The sequence below is a fragment of the Corvus brachyrhynchos genome, unplaced genomic scaffold (assembly GCF_000691975.1).
Source record: "Corvus brachyrhynchos isolate BGI_N302 unplaced genomic scaffold, ASM69197v1 scaffold28, whole genome shotgun sequence".
Taxonomy (NCBI): Eukaryota; Metazoa; Chordata; class Aves; order Passeriformes; family Corvidae; genus Corvus; species Corvus brachyrhynchos.
The window spans coordinates 852679-860479 of NW_008246058.1; the positions used below are offsets into that span (position 1 = coordinate 852679).

Genomic DNA, 7801 nt, shown 5'->3' on the forward strand with positions numbered 1-7801 from the left:
TATAGTCCATGAGCATTAGTTATTAGCTGGGAGAAATGATAAAATGGTAAAGAGTAAATGTGTAGAATGACCCAAAACCTGATAAGTTTCTCAAAGCAAACATTAGTTATATAGTGTGATCTAGAACATATGCAAGCTGAACTTATGCAATGTATTATTTAACACAGGCTACACTAAGGTTCATCACAGTGACTGAGTTGCACTTTCATAATAAAGAACTGTGTTTTTAAAAAAGGCAGTTCAGAGTTCCCTGAGGGTAACCAGATGAACACTGACGCTTTTTTGTAATAAATCACTGAAGAGACCAAGCCTCGTTTCCAACTATGGAAAGGAAATGCTGATCAGGAAAAGGACTAAAATATTACCTCTGCCTAAGGAACTCAGTGCTAGGAGACTAAGCTCAATGCTAAGATTTGCGTTTAGAGAACAATGGCTTCCACTCACTGCAAAGTTTGGGGGATTTTTCTTGTTCCTTTTCTTTAGTTTCCAAGATTCCAGAACAGTGTAGGGAGAGCCTGGAGACAGCACTAGGGAGAATTAAAGAAAGTCAATAGAGAATCTTAACAAAAATCACAGTGAGAAGATAATTTGATGACAGAATATAAATGTTTCCATGAGGAAAAAAATGACCACTATAAAGGTTGTTTAATGTAACAGAAAAGGAAAAAATTCAGTCTTTTTTAAAGCTAGGCAAGTTCAGACTGGAAATAAAACAGCTTGTTTTAATGGATAATTAAGCACTGAAAACCTTTCTTTACGACCCAGTTGAATAGCCATCTCCCTTTAAATGCATCCTCTGTGACACTCTGCTTCTCTGAAAAGATATTTTTTAACTCAGTTGTGGGCATTAAACAGAATCACTGAGTGATAATCTGTAGCCTGGGTGATTCAGGAAGTCAAATCACAAGGCAAAAATTACGGGTTAAGACAGTGGGATCCAATTCTTCCATGTGCTTGTCCAAACTCCCTGTGTACTATTATACCCTCTAATATTCTTGTACAGACCTAGTCTTTCAGTGTTCTCTACATAACCTTTCCAGCAGGTGAAGTTCCACTGATCTCTGTGCACAAAATATTTGATTACATCACATCAGAAAATATTACTAGTGATATTACACTAAGCCTTAGTTCTGTCTCCAGTAGATCCACCTCCATGTCTCTATGGTCCATTTTTTACTTAAAGAGTATTAAAATGCATCCATTCCTGGAGATACCTTCCAGATCCTTAGACTGCAGTATAAATTCACTATGACTAGCAATTTTTTGTGCATCTTCTACTTGCTGAAGCAAGCCAAACAAAAATCAAACAAACAAACAAACAAACAAAAAACAAAAGAAAAGGTGGTATTTTCCCCAACAATTTAATTATGTTTTTTGTGTTTTGATGTCCTTGACACGATAATATTTAGAATTTCACTGATTATCCTCTTGGTTGCTAAGTGACAGTAGAACTGAGGATGAAGAAAATTCAGTTTGCAGGAGAGCACCCACAGAACACTGGAACACTGTTCTCAAGATAACACTTGTACTATTACAGTACAACACATGTCATGGAAAATGATAACATAAAGAACATCCAAGAAAGGGACTCCTCCAGGAAAGCTGATGGTTTGCAAATTTGAACTGAAGCAGTCATTGCTCAAAAAAATAAATGTGTTTCAAGAGCGAAACCTGTGCTGTCATATACAATTGATACTTCCAGCTCATATAGCAGCCACTTGCAGGGCTCTGATTCAGTGGTTTCTTGAACTTGCTGCCATAACACAGCCATGCAAGGAAATGTGGGGTGTCAGTGGCTAAGTTTATTCTCCAGAAGATTTGATCCCAGTGAAGGTACAATCAAGGTATTCTATATGTGGCAGGCTGACATTTCATGATCTCTGGTGCCTGTTCTTGTGGGAAACTTTAGCTTGCCAGATGTCTGCTGGAAACTCAGCACAGCAGAGGGGAGGCAGTCTAGGAGGTTCCTGGAGTGTGTGAAAGAAAATTTATGAGAGTTTATGACCTTTAGAAGAAGAGGCAGCCAACTCAGAAAGAATACAAAGATGTTGCTAGGTCATGTAGAGAGAAAATTAGAAAGGCAAAAGCTCAGCTAGAATTCAGTCTAAGTACTGCTGTGAAAGATAATAAAAAGTGTTTTATAAACACATCATCAATAAAAGGAGGGCTAAGGAAAATCTCCATATTTTATTGTCACCCAGGAGGAGGAAAAGGCTGAAGTACTTAATGCCTTCTTTACTTCAGTCTTCAACAGTAAGACTGATATCCTCAGGACAAGCAACCCCCTGAGCTGGTAGACAGGGACAGGGAGCAGGCTAGCCCCCCTGTAATCCAGGAGGAAGTCATTAGTGACCTGCTGAGCCACATAAATATGAGTCTGTGGGGCTGGCTGGGATCCACCCAAGGGTACTGAGGCAGCTGCTGGAAGAGCTGACCAAGCCACTCTCCATCATTTACCAGCACTCCTGACTCATGGGGAGGTCCCAATTGACTGGAGGTCAGCAAATATCTACAAGAATGGCTGGAAGGAGGATCTGAGGAACTACAGTCCTGTCAGCCTGACCTCAGTGCCCAGGAGGGTTATGGAACAGATCATCTTGAGTGCCATCATCCAGGATAACCAGGGAACCAGGCCCAAAAAGCATGGATTTAGAAAAAGCAGGTCCTGCTTGACCTCCTTCTATGATCTGATGACCCACCAAGTAGACGAGAAAAAAGCTGTGGATGTAGTCTACCTGGACTCCAGTAAATCCTTTAATACTGTCTCCCATTACATTCTCCTGGAGAAGCTGGCAGCCCATGGCTTGGACTGGTGCACTCTTGGCTGGGTTAAAAACTGGCTGGATGGCCAGGCCCAGAGAGGAGTGGTGAATGGAGCTACATCCAGCTGGCAGACAGTCACTAGGGCTGTTCCCCAGGGCTCAGTACTGGGGAAAGTCCTGTTTAATATCTTTACTGGATGAGAGGGTCAAAGGTACCCTCAGTCAGTTTGCAGATGGCACCAAGTTGGGGGAGAGTGTTGATCTGCCAAAGGAAGGCTCTGCAGTGGGATCTGGACAGTCTGGAATGATGGTTTGAGGTCAACTGTATGAGATGCAAGAAAGTCAAGTGCCAGGTCCTGCCCTTGGGTTACAGCAACCCCTGCAGTGCTCCAGGCTGGGGGCAGAGTGGCTGGAGAGTGGCTCAGCAGAAAAGGTCCTGGGGGTGCTGATCGACAGCAGCTGAACATGAGCCAGTGTGTGCCCAGGTGGCCAAGAAGGTCAATGGCATCCTGGTCTATGTATCAAGGATAATGTGGCCAGCAGGATTAGGGAAGTGATTGCTCCTTTGTACCTGTGACTTGACGTGGCACATGTGCCATGGTCTAGTTGGTATGGTGGTGTTTGGTCAAAGGTCGAACTTGACAATCTTGAAAGTCTTTCCCAGCCTTAATGACCCTATGATCAGTATTTTTATGGTTCTAAGGAGTGCTCTGTTTCCATGTGGCTGCCTCAGAAAGGGTTAAGGACTGGCTCCTACACTCATCATTTGGGAATGACTGGAGAAGTTCTGCATGCACTGTTGAGGATATATCTAAATCTTTGTTTGCTGGCCCCTGGTATCCTAAGAACACCTAAGCTTGTCTGGGGCTTATATAGTCCTGCGTTCAATCAACAGCCTTGCTGTGGATTTCAATCCTATGGAAGTGCAATGACCCAGCAGAGCAATGCCTTACCACACAATTTATTCTTTCAGAGCAGAAAAGAGGCATGTGTGTATCTCTGAAAAATAACAGGAAACCCATGTGAAACTTTCATGTGGTGAGTGATATCTACCAATATATGTGAGGGGAAGGTGTTTTAAAATTTGGCTTTATTTCTCATGATCCTGGCCTGATTTGATTGGTAATAAATTAAACTAATTCCCCCAAGTCAAGTCTGTTTGTCCATGATGGAACTGGTGAGTGATTTCTTGACCCATGAGCCTTTTATTCTCTTTTCTCTCCCCTGTGCAACTGAGGAGGGAAGTGAAAGAGCAGCTTTGGTGGGCACCTGGTGTCCACCCACCACAATCACAAATATGAACTGTACTTTATTTTTCCTTGAAATTACCTGTGTAATTATTCTAAAAGAATAATTGGAACGTTAAATTAAAATGGGGGGTTATATAAACAAATGACATATCCATTAATCTTAACCATACAGATTATCAGTTCTTGAAATTTTACCTTTGTTTTGTGTTTTCTTTTTTTAAAAAAGGTATTTTATAGGAGTGTGGTCTTTATGTTCAGCAATCTGTCTGAATAAGGTTAATTTAAATCTCCAAAGAGCAATTTTCTTTACTTTATTGTTTTGTTTTTGCCTTGAATCTTCCAGTGAGGTGGAATGACTATATCCCATCTGTTTCATTTTACACTTCTATCCTTGCAGCACTTTAGTATTTTCTGTCTTACTTTGCCCACCTATGGGACTGACCAGCTGGCCACAGATCCAATTTAGGCAGCTGCTAGATGCTCCAGTGAGGGAGTACCTGTGCCAGGGAGGATTACTAAACTGATTTGCAACCTTCACATGAAGTTGTGAATATCTACTTGTAAAGTAAGCATTCTCTTGCTGTTTCAGTCAGCGGATTAACACAGTGCTTCTCACATCTCAAACTGGTTCACAGCGTGTAATTTCTGAATAATTTACAAATATTGCTTCAGAAGACTAGCTTGGTTCAATCTATTTATTTAGTGAAACTGTAAAGACCATACTTTATGAACAAGATAAAGATTTAAAAAGATATGTGTTATGAAGTCCTCTGCTCTTGTTCCAGCTTTAAGCAGCCGATCAAAATGAAAGCAAATTTTTAAAATGCATGTTTTCAGTTACTGTTTATTAGTTAATTGCATGTTTTCTGTATCCTGGAGTAATCTCTATTTGACCATCTAATAAGCAACTGTACCATTCTACTAAAATATTAGTCATAAATACCACCTAAAGGCCCCCCTGGTTTTTAGCAGCCATCTGGTTATTAGAGAAAACCTGTCTCAGAGGGAAAGTAAGAAAAATGCAGAACTCCAAAATAGCTCATATTTGAGGAGGAAAAAAAAAAAAATCAAGTTCTGGGTTAGCAATCTAACAACCCACCCAAAGCTGCTGGGTGAAATATGAAAAAGTGAAAAATTTATCCAGGCCTAATGCTGCATAGCAAAGCATCTTGGAAATTCGTGACACAGCTTATCATGAACACATAAAAGCCTTGTGCTAATGGATAGCCAAAATAATGGGTGATAACAGGAGTAGTTGAGACAATATTTCATATTTTGAAAGTGACTCTGGCATTTTTACAATAAACTGTGATTTAACATATCAAACTGCTCATAACAGACTTAAATTTAGTAGAAGATGAATCCCAGCAGAGGAACAGCGCCAACAATTATTTTAAAACTATAAGCTGGTTTTATAAGCAGACCTTCATGCTACCTGCTAATATCCATTTTGTTGCTATTTCACAGCAGTTTCTAGGTTTGGTTTGCAGCAAGGAAGAAAGAACAAGGACTTGTACCTCACCTTCAAATCAGCCACCAGGAAGGTACATCTCTGTAGAACATTTATGAAGTTGTAAATGTTATGTTCCTCCTGTCTTGTCCCTATAGATATGCAAGTGAACATTTCAGCTTGTATATGGAGGCTTTCTATTTATGGCATAACTGCAGATTTTGCTATGACACCTCAAGAATTCAATATTCTCTAGAAAAAGCTAAAAGTCACTTTATATCCTTAGACTGGGCCATTTAACACATATAATCCATGAGTTTTCTCATCTCTAAAACACTGTGTTGGCAGTTATGAAGTTTATTGAGTCAATGTCATGAAAGTATGATAAGTGGAAAGCAAAAAGTGCCTCATTGGATGTTAAGTATTATTTGTATTATTATTTATGTGTTGAAGGTTTTGGTTGACCTTTAAATGGCACTGGCTGTTGGGTATTTTCAGTCATGCTATGTACCATTTCATGGAAATATTTTACCCAGACAAAGATAAATTTTTTGGGGAGAAGGGGAAGTTTTCATTGTTTTTCTTATATTAAAATAAACCTGCAGCTGGTTCTCCAAGGGCTGACAGAGGCCTGACTCAGCCCCCGAAGCTGTCACATGGTCTGTCAACCCTGTGGGACCAAGCAGGATGAAGGAGACCCTCACCCAGAACCTGTTTGAGTTGCCCTTTAGTTGCTGACTGTGAGAGATAGGATTGAGAACCTGAAATGTTTAGCTGGGATACTGTGGGCTGAACACTATTCATATGAGCTGAAGGAGGGTGTCCCTCTGTAAGGAGAAGATGATAATTTGGAAAGCACATCTGGGATCCAAGACCAAGCATTCCCTCCCCTGATTTAAGGGATGAGAAGGCAAACATCTTTGACAACTTAACATTTCTCTGTCCTCATTTTCTCTATCTGTCATTTTATGCTCTCCGTGTACAGGTTTTGAGAGATAAAATTGTTACAGCGTGGAAACTGCAACACGCATATCAGTCAACGAGGCCTGTGGAAAATAAATATATATGGACGGATTCTTGATAGATGTTTCAGGGATGTTTATTTCTCCAGCTGCATGGCCAGGGCTCTGCCAAGGAACTGCTCAATCACGGGACCCGAGGGTCCTTGCCCGCACAGGGGAACACAAAAGAACCAATGGGGAACGAGGCTGACCCCGTGCCTCCCCCCAGGGCCCCTGTCCCAGGACCATATGGCAGGGGGGAGGGACCCTGACATTTCACCCATTTATTTTTAACAAAAAGAGGTGTAAAACTTAACATTGAAAACAACTGGATAAACATAACAAGAACAGTTTCAAAACAAAACAAGCCACCCTCCTGAGTCTTCAAATGTCCAAACAGATTCTCTGGAACATCTTAAGGCTGACAGAAGGGAGACAGGACTCTCTGGGCATGCTTCGTGGGGAAACTGAGGCAGGAGAGGGTTTCTTCCATTTGTACCTGTTGGAACGCTAAACAACAAGAGTTAATTTCTTCCCTCCCCCTTTTCATCCCCCCCTCGGCATTGGAGAGGAGTTGCAGGGAAAGGGAATTGTATAGGGAAGTCATGGGGTGAAGAACAGGTTAGGAATAAACTGGGAATGGGGTAAACTTAGAAAAGGGTTCATATTGGGCATAGGGTAAAAGGGTAAAGTAGGTTGTGGGTAGGGAAGTTGCTGGGATGGATATTGTTTATAATTTTGTGCATAACGGCTGCCTTTGACTGGAATACCCCCAGGCCCAGTAACATTTGCTGCTTGTAAACCCTTCTTTCCTTGCACTATATCAAATTGTACAACTTCCCCATCTCCTACACTTTGCAGGTAATTTTTAGGGTTATTCTTTTTAATGGCAGTTCTATGGATGAATAAATCTTCCCCTGTATCATCTCGTGTTATAAATCCATAGTTGTTTTTGACATTGTACCATTTCACAGTTCCTGTGATTTTTGTTGCTACAACTTCTCCTATCACATGATTGCGTGTTTGTTGTAGCTGTTGGTCCTGCGTGGCTGCTGCCTCAGCGACTCCAATGTCTCGGTTAGGCCCTCGTGTTGCGGCTGCTCCTCGCTCTCCGAGCGGCGCTGCTCTGGCGCGTCTGGGCTCTGCACGGCCCCGCATTGCCATCGCCGCTGGCTCCGCACCCTGTGAGTGGTTCCACTCCGCCAACTCCACGCTGCTTTGAGTGCGGCCCCGTTCCGGCTCGGTGCTGCGCTGCGCGGCTTCTCGTGTCGCTGTGGAAACTGCCACTTCTCCCTCCGCAGGGCTCTCTGAGCCGTGTGCTCAGCGCGCGCTGCCCAG

General features: G+C 42.1%; 1 long non-coding RNA gene across 1 annotated transcript in view; it reads left to right on the top strand.

The window, feature by feature from the left end:
- The window catches only part of LOC108449604, a 20982-nt gene extending 14439 nt beyond the window's left edge, over positions 1-6543 (top strand). Inside the window, exons 2-4 of the long non-coding RNA XR_001865833.1 lie at positions 3736-3800; positions 5480-5556; positions 6448-6543. This is a non-coding gene — a long non-coding RNA (uncharacterized LOC108449604). The remainder of the gene's footprint in view (positions 1-3735; positions 3801-5479; positions 5557-6447) is intronic.
- The last annotated feature ends 1258 nt before the right edge of the window (positions 6544-7801 follow it).